Source organism: Myotis davidii, unplaced genomic scaffold, assembly GCF_000327345.1.
Source record: "Myotis davidii unplaced genomic scaffold, ASM32734v1 scaffold1437, whole genome shotgun sequence".
Taxonomy (NCBI): domain Eukaryota; kingdom Metazoa; phylum Chordata; class Mammalia; order Chiroptera; family Vespertilionidae; genus Myotis; species Myotis davidii.
The window spans coordinates 1,255,694-1,268,982 of NW_006288601.1; the positions used below are offsets into that span (position 1 = coordinate 1,255,694).

The window sequence follows — 13,289 nt, forward strand, 5'->3', positions numbered from 1 at the left end:
GAGCTCCACGCGGCCGGCGCAGCGCGGGACGCCGCTCCCACGGTTTGCAGCGACTAGCAGTCTCTTGCGCCTTCGAAAACTGGGTTCCCCCAAGCCCACCAAAGGCCGAGCTTCTCCGCGCTCGTCTGGGGTACAGCTAGCTGCCCAGGGGAAGGCGGTCATTGCGCTCAACCTCGAACCTGGAGCGTGAACTCTCCGTACAACCCGCTTTCTAAGCTTGGAGATGTACTCACCCTGCCAGCCGGTAGCAATCTTCCCCTGACTTCTGCACGCGAAGGGGCTGTTCCCCGTCTAGGGTGCTCCCTAAAACCAAGACAGAGGAACCTTCCTGCCGGCAAAAATAAATAAAAATAAATAAATAAAAGGCGCAGAGGCGAATAATTGTCAAATGGTCAAAGAAGGTGTTAACAATTATGACAAGCTTGGCTTTGAATTCCGCAGTGGGGCGCTAATGACTTTAAGGTTGTTTGCAAAAGATGCAAATAGTCTTGTAAAAACCTCCCAAGTTCCAGCGTCTTAAAGCCAAAACCAATTCCTCCTCCCCAGTTATTCCAGACACCCATGACCCCCTAAATTCCCAACTGACCTTATCTCGGGGCCTTCCAGGTCCCTAAAATCTGGTGCTAGACTTGGGTGAGGTGGGGTGGGGTTGGGGAGAGGTAGGGACTTGTTAGCAGAGGAAGTTTAGAACCAGCTGAACACACCAAGTTTCTCAATCTCTGAAAAACTCGAGATACTATAATTAAAGACTAGTAGGAAGTAAATGTACGTGTCCTTCAAGCACACCTGAGATGATTTCCACTTCCTCCCAAGCTGCCACAGAGTTATAGGAACCTGATTTAGTCTACAAGCTGCTCCTGTCACAAGTCCTAAGGGCTCAGGGACTTATTTGCCTGCCCAAGGGCACTCACTCTGGGCCACAGAGCTGACTCCTCAGTTGCCCAGGCAAGCAAAGGCCCTTGGCACACCTACTCCACCCACTCCCAGCTGGCCGTATAGGTATCAAATCACTTTATGCTTTTGCTTGAAAAAACCATCACTAATGTGATACATCGTTTAAATAGCCTTTATCATGTGCTTTTAAAAACCAGTACTGAATACACAATGGCTGGCCCTAATAAAAGCCAATCAACCTGGCCAGTGTGGCTCAGTGGTTGAGTGTTGACCTATGAACCAGGAGGTCCTGGTTGGATTCCTGGTCAGGGCACATGCACGGGTTGTGGGCTTGTTCCCCAGTGTGGGGCATGCGAGAGGCAGCTGACCAATGATTCTCTCTAATGATTGATGTTTCTATCTCTCCCTCTACCTTCCTCTCTGAAATCAATAAAAAATCCTATATAATAAAAGGGTAATATGCAAATTGACTGAACAGCAGAATGACCAGAACGCCCGTGGCCCCTTGCCCTGGCTGGCCTGCCCCTGATGGCCCCCATCAGGTGTGGGTCAGCTAGACTCCACCAGTGCACAAATTTGTGCACCAGGCCTCTGGTGTGTGTGTGTGTGTGTGTGTGTGTATATATATATATATAATTTAAAAAGCTAATCATGCACAGGGAGAGAGAGAAGCCTTTGGTTAAGTAAAAGGAGGGCTCTGGAGTCAGGCAGCTAGGCACTAACCTCAATATTTCACCCTAGAAATGGGATCCAGTATCTACTTCTCAGGGTTGTTATAAGGACTGAAGAGATTGGCTGAGAGTTACGTGCTCAGTAAACGGCATCCATTTGCCATGCTGTGGATTCTACATGCCCATCCCTGCAGGATGTGACAGGAATTTCAGAGGTCCCTGCTCATGATGAATGCCTTGTCTAGACTGCATTCTGGTCTCACAGAGCCCCGGCCACCTCCTCTAACCTTGTATACCCTGGGGTGTCACAGAGCCTGGAGTTGCCAGAGATCATCTGATTCTACCTCCCACCCAAACTTGCAATCTTTAGGGGAAAAGAAGCAGAGATTAGGCAGGGATCAAAAGGAGTGTCTCCGCCTGCTGAGCAGTGACTCCCCCATTTAAACCCCTTCCCCAATAATTTTTTTGTTAAAAACGTTTCTTTTTCAGACTAATTTTTTTTATTTTGGTTCTATATAGTATTTTTGATGCTGGTTATGAAAACAGTTTGTAACTCGTCTTCCTATAAACCATATTTTTTTACCATATTTTCTTAGTATACTCGTCGACGACTGAAAAAGAACATTTTGTGAAAACGAGTATACACGTTTCTGCCGGGGAAGGGGTTAAAGGCGATGTCCCTGTGAGAGAGAGGGCCCACCACGGACAGGAATTCTGTGATCAAGAGAAGCCAGAAATCCAGATTTCTATGTGAAATCTCCTAATTTTTAAGTGTTAGAAGCTAATTCAAATGTTGAAAAAATACATTCCACTGACCAGGCAAAAAATGTGTCTGAGTCATAGCCAAGCAACTGGCTGCTCGTAAGTGACCTGTTTTTAAGGAATAGGGCAGCCAGTTTGGAAAGACCCCGTTAGCCCTCAGGGCAACAGCAACATGACTTCTCCAGTGCGAGTTGCCTGGGGCTGCTCCAGGATCATCTCAGGTAAATATCGAAGGCTCCAACTTTGTCCCATACTGCTCAGTTGGCTCCAGGGAATTTTATAAGTGGTGGGCTGGGACCGCACAATTAAAACATCCCAAATGAACAGTGGGTCCAGCTGCAACATCATGAGAAAAAACACTGCCCATAACCAATTGGCTTTCCCAAGGGAGTAAATTTTCTTTCTCTCTCTCTCTCTCTTTTTCTAATCTGCAGGGCCAGAGATCTGGTGTTATCGGGCAGCTTTACCTTTGTGGCCAGTCTATGCCAGGGAAGGTCTGTCTATAATTAACACCCAGCTTTCGGTGCCTTGTTTACATTCATCTCCTCAGGAGTTGTTGGGTAGGGGAATCTTTAAGGGGCTGATACAGTAAAGCTCCGCTTTATCTCTGCTTACCACGGGGGATTTGGAAATAGGACTAATTCCACACCCAATCGCTTAAACATGTCGATTCAGATGTGAATTGGCTTTTACCAGGGGATAAGCCTCCTATTCTGCTCAGTTGTACACTTATTTGTACTTCATTTCAACATTCATTTAACAAACTCTGAGCTGCTCTGAGCAGATAATGGTACTTTGCCACTGGGAAGTTTCAGGCTGGTCCTTTCCATCTACAGGGTTATCCACGTCAAAGACAAATTCATACTTGAAAAAGTAAGTCACCATACAAGGCAGTTTATGAGCGAATCTAACCAGGGAGTTTGATAATTTTGGGAAAGAGATCTCTGTAAGCTGGAATGGACTAGATAGAGTTTCACGGAGAACTTGAGCTGAGTGTGTAGAAAGGTAAGAACGGTCTAGATGGGATAATAACACAGACCAGGAAAGGTAGAGCAATGGGTGAGGTGTGTTGGAAGGACAGGAAAGAGAGGCCTGGATGAACCTGAACAGGGTCTGCTGTATAGGAAGTGCCTGAGAGAAAGTCTAGCTGCTGAGGAAGATGCTAGGGACAGATTCTGGAAGGCCATGAATGACCAAATAAGGAGTATGCATATTTCATAGGGTAGCTGGTGGAGAACTATTGAAGATGTCTGAGCAAGGTAGTAATAGATTGAAAGCATTGTTTGGGGATGGCTGCGCCAGTGGTATTTTGTGATAAGGACCAGGAATGGGGTGTAGGAAACCTGTTAGGAGGCAGATAAACCACAACACAGGGCTGAGATGGGACTGTAATGAGGATTGTTGGTGCTGCCTTCAGGAAAAGGAGTTGGGGCACAAGTGAGGGTAGAGGTGGAGGTATAACTTCTACAGTTTGGAAGGTTGAAAGGGCCGTTCTCAAAGGTTTGGGGGGTTTGAGGTAACCGAAGCTGACAGTTTCACTAAGATTTCACCTTTCCACTGAATTTCAAATCCAAACTCATGAAATGCTCAAATACCTTGCACCAATAGGAGCCCGCCATTCAATCTCTCTTATCATCACTGTTGCCTGAAGCCGTGGGACAAACCCTGCCAGTAACCTGGTGTTGCTCTGCTCTGCTGGTCTCCTGGTGAGTGACTGGGTGGGGGAGGGCAGGAGGGCTATTCTAGCTCCACAGGCTGCTTCCTCCTCACCCTCTGATCTCAGGCCTCAGTGCTCCTCCATGGCATCCAACCCACAGCTTCTAGCCAAGCAAAGCAGAATGGAGGGTGGCAGCCAGGCTACCAGCTCTCCCCCAATCCATCCATCCCATCGACTTCCCCTGGGCTGACTACAGTCAAAACCTCTTGAAGCTCATGAAGGTGAACTTAAACTGGCCTCCAAAGGGGAGCAGGTTATGTCCCCCAGCTGACTAAACAGGGCAGCGTAATCTGCAACACTAGTTAATACGTAATTCAAAGTGGGAAGCGTGTGCCTTGGATACAGTAAGGCAGCTACTACCAAACAAGTTACCCTTTCATAACTTGGCCCTCTGACTGACAAGTACTCTGTAATCAGACCCAGTTCTGGGTGCTGTGTTTGAAGAAGCAGGTCCTGCAGTTACAAAGGTGAGATTTTAATTCTAGGCTCTCTTCTCGCTCTCTCTCTTTGGGTGGAAGAAGTGTTTTCATTTCAAATCAGTGAGTCTCTGCGCGGCAGCAGGACAATCAGTGCCTCCACGGCAGCTGGCTTACAGGTCAGGGTTAGGAGGGCCAGAATGAGGACCGAATAGCAAACCAGACCTAGAGATGCTTTCCTTGGAATCTTGAACAGAAAAAGCTCTTCCTGGCCATTTTTCCTTTCTCTCCCGCCCCTCGGTGAACGCAGGAAAAAAAAAATCCAGGCAACTTTCAACCATAATCTACCTTCTTCGTGGAATGCTGTGTGCAGCTAATAAAAATCATGTTCATAAAGAGAATGTAGAAATAAGCAAAAATGCTTATAATGTAAACGAGGCAAGATACAAAATTGTTATGTATGAACAATTATGTTTACTTTGTTTTCTTGTAAATCCTATGAATTAAAAGGCAGGAGGGAAGCTCACCCAGAAATGAAGATCAGGCTTGTTCAGGTGGTAGAACAATGGAGTTTTTTTTTCTCTGTGTTCTCCAAATTTTCTATTAATAAGTGTAATAAGTTTATAATAAAAAAGATATTTTGAAATGAATTGCTGAGTTCACAAAATTTCCTTCTAAGCTGGGGCTGGGTGAAGTACAGCCTGCATCAGGGTTGGGGAACATCCAGCTCACAGGCTGCATAAGTCCTGCAAAATCATTTGGTCTGGCCCTGCCAAGGCATTAAGGGTGAGTTAATTAAATGTTTGACCAAACATAGCAGGCTAATTTTAAGTTGGTAATTTTGTATGGCCCTCAAATGATGTTATAAATAAATGACTCTTGGAAAAAAAGGTTCCCCACCCCTGGCCTATATGATAGATGCATTCATGTGAAAAGGGTTTGACAGCCTCAGTCTACAAAGAAAGCAGTCAAGTCGAGAAGGCCTGGATAGAGGATTAGTGGTAGCCAAAACTTGAGTCCTTTGCTTTATTTAAATCCTTCCCACTGTTCCTTTGAGAGAATTTCGAAGGGAAGGGGGAAGTACATAGAACCGTGCTAGCTCATTCAGCACCTTTTGAATGAATTAGAAAAAGACCCCTTCCTCCTGGGAACACAGCCCTGAATGGGGCACATGGTTTGCCTGGCACATCCCAGCTGGTGTCAGCCCCCATGATGATCTGGGTAAGGGGGGGAGGCGTCCATAATTATGTGCTCTCTGAGTACCCTGAAAGGATGCTTTTCTTGAAAACAGCATTCGAAGAATGATGATGTCAACAGCATTGCACTGCTGCCCGAGGGAGCTCCAGGGAGAGGTCCTTTCCTTGGGGTGTTGAAAACCTTCCCACTATGCGAGTGCCCGTGTGTACGTCCACTCTGCACGTGCATATAACTCACTATCCACAAATGGACACACACATACCCGCTCATTACTCAAGTGCACACTTTCCCAGACCTTAATGGACACAATCCCAGTCTATGTAGTCACAATTCCAGTCGCCAGATCAGCAGGAGTGGAACAAATCACTTAAGGTAACTTTGTTCCAAATTCATTTGGCTCTTGTTACAATAACATCAACCACAGTTCTTAAATGTGCTGGCACTTCTGCTTTATGTCCTCTTTCTTGATTAAAGACATCATTAGTCACTGTCACAGAGGAGGTCCAAAGCCAGATCCTCCATAAAAGTGATTATAGAAGAGCCAAGGCTAGAAGCAGTTCCCATGAGCTCCTTCATGGGACGGACCCCCCAAAAATATGTCCTATTATCAGATTTTTTTGCTAGGACAACCTCCCCACCAACACACACACACACACACACACCCCTTCTTTTCTCACCAGATAAGCTAATACAGTGGTTCTCATATTTGGCTGTTGCACCTTAAACTTTTAAAACCTGGGTAGGTTTTTAAAAAAATCACTAATGCCGCCTGGCCGGCGTAGCTCAGTTGTTGAGCATCAATCTATGAACAGGAGGTCATGGTTCCATTCCCAGTTAGGGCACATGCCTGGTTTCCAGCTCGATTCCCAGTAGGGGGCGTGCAGGAGGCAGCCAATCGATGATTCTCTCTCATTGATGTTTCGATCTCTCTCGCTCTTCCTTTCCTGTCTCTGAAATCAATAAAAGCATATTAAAAACAACAACAACAAAAAACACGAGTGCCTGGACCCTGTCCAGAATCAAGTTAGTTAGAATCACTGGGGGTGAGCCCCAGGCTCGAGTTGCTTTCTTTTGAAATTCTGTCGGCGATTCTGTCATGTATCAGCATGGAGGGCACAGCCTGAGGATTCTCCTCAGCTGAGATTTGCAAATACATTTCTGGCACTACGTGGACAGGAGAGAGCCAGCCGAGCCCGGAGGTGAGCTCCAGAGTGTGTGTCTACCCGTCTTCCTCTAGCACCTTGCCTGCCACACCTGTTTGAATGTACTGACCTTAAAAAGTTAACAATGAACCAATGAGTTATCAAGCCAGAAGGAAAAAAATAAAAGGAGAAAAGATGCTGATGGAACTCGAATTAGAAGGAAGAGCCTGGGAGAAACACAGAGGGCAGACCAGATGAGCCAGGTCAGTCCCTAGAGCTCCCCAATCAACCAGGGATTGGATTGATCCAATCTTTTTGTTGGCAAAGGTGCTACCTACTATTTCCAGGAGAACTGGGGGAAAACCAGCCAGCCTTGTCTGTGGGAGGACAAAGTTGACACAAAGGACTTCAATTAGCTTCCGTTTTCTAAATGACAGAACGTCTGCACTTTGGGGGCTTTCCGTACTCAAAGGATGAGTTAGGACAGTGGGCCTGAGCGACCCTCTTTGAGGGCATGGGGTCCTCAGCACTATCTCTCTCCCATGGTCCTGGCCTTGGCCACAGAAAACACCCACATGTTGGAGCCTCGATCTTTGCAGTCTCTGAACAACAATGACACTCAATTTCTTCGGACAGTGTGTGTGTGTGTGTGTGTGTGGGGGGGGGTGTCTCACAGCTCTTTGAAGCATCAGCACCACCATTCTTTTAGTAAAGACAGTCTAATGTCAGGGTGGCTCTTCCCTAGGATTAATATGGTCACCATAGGTTTTGAAGTTTTGAAAATGGTATGTGGTCTAATAAAGGCTGTCCATGGGAGTGGGGAGGGGCGGGAAGGTGGGGGAGGGCTCGTCCAAGTACTAGAGACTGGAAGTGCAGAGCAATGGCTTTGTTCCGCCCACGCCAGGCTGCCTGTGCGTGTGAGGACTAGGGCTGAGCATCAGAGAAGCCTCACCCAGGCACTGCTCTGAGTGGGCTTCGGTTCTTAAGGCAGACAGTGAGGATTAAATCTTACATCATCGAACAAACCACTTAAAGGCCAGTAGCTTTTCCCGGGTCCCCAGTGCACAGGGTGCTCCTGCAGCTCCAGAGCGCCCTGCAGACTGCCCCCCTTCTATCAGCAACTCTCCCCCGGGCCGTTCCGCATCTCCATGAGTCAGGTGCTGACTAACTGGTTAACATTAAGAACTAGAAAGTAGAAGAACTTTCTCTGCCCAAGTACACTCATGTCTCCCTTTTTTCCTTTCTCTTCTCATTCACATTAACCGGCTTCTCTGGAATCTCTTTTTCCCCTTCTGCAAACGAGAGCCATTAATTCAGTTTCATTTCTCTCTCTCAAGGAATGGTATGGAACAGAGCTATTAATGGATCTCTGCCAGAAGCATTTATGCAAGAAACAGTTTAAATGTTCCGTCATTGCCATTCTGGAAATGAAATCTGATAGAGATGAAAGGATAACATAAAGCAAAAACAACAAACAAAAACAAAAGGGGGCATTTCTGGGCTCTGATTGGAGTTCATGGGACACTTGCTACATTTCCTATGATGCACACACACAACATGGCTCTGTCCCTCTGCTCCCAGGAAGGCAGTGTTTGTCTACTCCCTTCACCACCCCTAGAAAGAAGAACAAGCCTTTCAATAACCCATTTACAAAAGCTGTCAAAGGACCATGTAGGCGGGAGCACTGCAGCAAATCTCATCTACAGCTGCTGGGCAAACGACAAGGTCAAACACACAAAACACAAGGCTCTGGGGTCTGAGGTTGGGTTTTGATATCAGGGACACTATCTGGAAGGAATCAGGGCTGAAGTTTAACCTGACATAGGCGGTCCATTTAAACAAGCAGAGGGGAACCACTTAGATGAAGAAGTTTTTACAATTTGGAAAATAGTATCTATTGGGGAGCAGTAAAGCATGGTGGCTAAAAGCCCAGCCTCGGGAGCTGGACTGCCGGGGCCCAAATACTGGTTTGGCTACTTCTCATTAGCTATGTAATCTGGGGCAAGTAATTGGCCTCTTGTGTGCCTCAGTTTTCCCATCTGTAAAATGGGATAATATCATCCCACAAGCCTAGTGTGTGGACTTAGTGGATTAATATATGTCAAGTGCACAGAAGAGCAGAATAAGATCCATATAGTGTTAACTGACTAGGTACAGCAATGCAGAGCTACTGTAATCATTCATCCTAGGTTTGACAGGATAAACAGATATTTTGAGGGGCCATCAGACCCTATGTCCTGAGTCTGGCCTGGGAACTGTGGTCATTATCCTGAGGTCATGCCCCACCCATGAATGGCATATGCTAACACCCAGGGCAGCCTCAGAGCTGAGAGTCTGGCAACAACCCTTTTTAGCAGACCTGCCAGGGCTCAGGATTCCTCTCCAGGGTGACACTTGTAAGCTCCTAACTAATGCTTGTAGCTGGGATATTGCTGCTGGTGAGTGTACTGGCAAAGCATGCCGCTGTGCCCCTACTGGTGGTTTTGGTGCACAGAAAACTCTAGCCCCCGAAGATTTTCTAGTCCTGAATTATTTAGAAAATAAATGGTGTTAACATTTTGCTGTGAAGACAGAATGTGCATGTTATGGGTATTAAAGTAATACCAGCTGAGGATGGGGGAAGTGTAGATCAGCACCAACTTTCTGGTGAACATTTCGGTGCTAACATTTAAAATGTTCATGGCTTTTTGGTCCAGCATTCCAACCTCTTAGGACTTATCCTATAGAAACACTTCACTATGCAAAGAGGTATGTTTAAGAAGTGCTAAAGAATCATTGGAAATTACAAACAAATCTATTGGCCATCCAGAACAAATGTTTAAACCAGCTGTAGCTCACTTGCACAACGGAGGACATGCCACCGCCACAAAGAAGAAGGATCTGTAAGTACTGGAAAGAGAGCATCTCCAAGGGATTTGCCCAAGAAAAAATACCTGGGACACTATGGTAAAAATCCCATTTTTGTTTTTGAAAGCAGTCATATTTGTTATATTCACTTGGAAAAAGGTCAAAAGGAAAGAAAGCTCTGGAGGGATATATACCAAACTGTCAGTGGTGGTCTTGGGGTAGGAGTGGAGGTGAGGTTGCAGGAATTTTCCTTTGTTACATATACATTAAATTTGTTATAATTCATGTAACATATGTAATCAGAAAACACACACACACACATACAAGCACTCAGGGCATCCATACCTGAGGGCTCCCACTCCCCAGGGCTCTCAGAGGCAGAGGCTGGCACGGGGTATGGCTAGCATCCTCAGATGTGTCAGCAGAGATGAGTGACTTCTTCGCTGAACCCAATGCCAGGGCTCATGTGTATATACGAGCCCCTGAGTATGCTTCCCAAACTGGGCTCTCATTGAAAGCCTCTTGCTTCTATACTCATTTTGGGGGGAGAGGCTCCGTGGTATTCAACACACGTTCAGAAGGGTCTAGTTGGGACCCAGGAGACGTGGGGCCAAATCCCACAAAAGGGGGATAACAGCTCGCCTTCCTGTTTCATGATGTGAGAATCAGACAAGCTGATTGATAAAAAACGACTTTCCAAGGTAAAGGAAGCACAGAGCAACTGATCCTTCTACTCTAGGCCCCATGGGGACTGCAGAGGGCCATTTGGGGGCAGGGCACAATCCCTGAGCCCTCCTGATGGCAAGGAGCTACTAAGAAGGAAGTACAACACAGTATAAAGAACTGTGGGGAGGGGCACTAGTAGATGACACTTCAAATTAAGCGGGCACAGCCCCCACCAGGGTTGATGGTGAGGCCTGCATTTCCTCTTCACTTACCAGCATGTGCAGGAGGGCGTGCTGAGCACCCTGACCCAGCCAGCAGGGGAGAGTGCCGCAGCCAATGTTCTCAGAAGACAACTGCCCAACCCCCAAGCAGTCACTCAGTTCCAAGCAGAGTGGTGCATGGAAGTCAGAGGTGCCTCTCACTGCAGTGAGGCTGCTGCATGTGACTGCAGAATGTCTGTGGCTGCAGAACTTGCTGAAGGACACAGCCGGGCCCTCGGAGGTCAGGCCTGCTCAACAGAGGAGCAGGGGAAGAAGAGCCCCCATGGTCATGGAATAGTGGCCACCGCTTCCAGCCCACCCTGCACTCAGCTCCTGTTTCTGCCTCTCTCCCTTCCATGGCAATGCTGGCTGAAATTTTGGATTTCTGTGCAAAAAGACTGCAGAAGCCCATCTGGATTCTGCAGGTCAGATGAATTATTCCCCAACTCGTCCCTACTCATTGATCGACTTCCAGATGTCTTCGCCATCCCTCCACTGCAGCGAACTGCTGGGGAGAGTCAGGTGGCAGGCAAAGCTCCATTCACTCGCCTCTCCCAAAGGGATAGAGCAGAGGGGTGGACTGAGGACAGGTAACACATTTGCTTTTCTCTTTCTTCCGGGCCAGTGAAGAGAAACTGCTGCTGCCAGAGAAGAGGGAGCAGTGAAAAGGTTCCCTGCTTCGTTTTGATTATGACAAAAACTGTGGCTGGGTATGCAACTCTTTGTTTACATGTGTTTCCCATCTTACAATAACTTATCATCTTGGCCTTAAAGCACTTTCCAGAAACAAGCTGAAGAGGCTTCAGGTACAAATAGGTCTCTGGCTGCCCCAGGCTCAGAGTGGTCAACAAGGCTAGGTGTGATGGGCATAGCACCTCCCTCCTGTGATCCGCTCCACTTTCCTTTCACTCACTCTGCTCCAGCCACACTGGCCTCCAGACACACTCTGACCTCTGGGCCTTTCACATCCATCTGTTCCCTCTGGAATGCTCTTTTCCCAGATATCTTCATCCTCACTCCTTCACCTCTTTATGATCTTTGCTCAATCCTGAATTCTCAGTGAGGGCTTTTCTGGACAAGTCACCTAAACTTACAGCTCCCATCTCCATATGCTCTTCAACCCCCTTCCCGACTTTATTTTTCTCAGTAGCATTTAACACCATTTGACATTCCATCTATTGTATTATTTATTTATTATCTGTCTCCTTCCACTACAAAGTAAGCTTCCCCGAGGATAAGGGTTTTGTCTGTTTTGTTCACTGCTATGTTTGTAGTGTGCCTGGTACAGCATCTGGAACATAGTAGGTGCTCAACAAATTGTTGTCATTGTTGTTTGTGATTTGCCTTCCTACCCTCCAGTCCCTGGCACCTCATGGATGGGTAGACAGGGCCACCCATGCAGCTAGGCTGTAAAGGAATGAAGAAGAAGGGTGACGAAAGGAGAAGAATATTAGGAAATATGAAAAAGTTATATGTGTGGAGAGATGATAAGGAACCAAGTATAAGGTAAGAGATTTCTGATGAAATAACAGAGGACTTACAGAAGGTCAAGTTTGTGCTAGGAAGGAAGTACAACACAGCAGAAAGGGAAACTCTCCAGAATCTTCAGAAAATATAACCTGAACAAGCAGTCAATACTTGGGCACAATTCCCGGGGTTCAGTACAGCCACAGCTTTGGGCCTCCTGCCGCAATGCTATCCTCTGTAGGCCAGGGGAGCTGTGGACAGCAGGCCTGGAAAGAGGAGCAAGAAACCAGGAAGAGAAAGAAAGGAGGAGAAAAGACCAAGTAAAAGACCAGGTGGGTAATCTAGGAGAGTATGGGTGACAGACCACTGGGCACTGGAGGAGGTTGAAGGTGAGAGGCCAGGAGAACTTCAGCAAGAGAGATGAAGGGAGGAGACAGGCAGGGGCAGGAAGAAGGGAGCCTCAGAAGAAGAGATGGGCAGAGGTGGGAGGCAAGCATGAGTATGTTGTTACTATACAGAGTCAGACATCTCACAGGCCTGTGCAGGGAAGTAAGTGTTACTATTGCTCCTGCATGGGCCCCGGTGTCACTTTTTTTTTTTACTTTTGTGTTTTCACTATTCTAAAGTTCTCAGTTCTCATGCTGTTTCCAAGAGATGGATGAAATCTTATACATATAAACTTGGAAGAACTATTTAATAATTTGGAAACTTTTAATATTTTGGTCATGTTTAGGAGGGTTATATTAAGGTATCTTCCCCTTGAATTCAGTTAATAGTAAAAAAAAGTCACTCTGAAATCGAATCCACCAAAATCAATAAAGAACAGATGCTTTTTGCTACTTGCCAAATTAAGTCAAATTAAGAGGCAATTTATGGCACTGGCCAGGTAGCTCAGTTGGTTAGAGCATTGTCTTGATACACCAAGGTTGTGGGTTCAATCCCTGGTCAGGGTACATATTAGTACAAGAATCAACCCATGAATGCATAAATAAATAGAACAACAAATAGGTCTCTCTCTCTCTCTCTCTCTCTCTCTCTCTCTCTCTCTTCCCCTGCCCTTCTCTAAAATTAATCAATAAAAATTTTTTGCTAAGAGGCAATATGTCCAGCCAGTGTGGCTCAGTGGTTGAGCACTGACCTATGAATCAGGAGGTCGCAGTTCTATTCCGGTCAGGGCACAGGCCTGGTTTGCAGGCTCGATCCCTGGTGTGGGGCATGCAGGAGGCAGCCCATCAATGATTCTCTCTCAT

The 13,289-nt window shown here is 46.6% G+C and overlaps 1 protein-coding gene across 1 annotated transcript in view; it reads right to left on the reverse strand.

Annotated features, from left to right (window-relative positions):
- Positions 1–13,289, reverse strand: part of HAS3 (hyaluronan synthase 3) — a 60,670-nt gene that overhangs the window by 9,284 nt on the left and 38,097 nt on the right. The window contains 1 exon segment of the mRNA XM_006760358.2: positions 234–328. The gene's annotated coding sequence lies outside the window, so the exon portion shown is untranslated.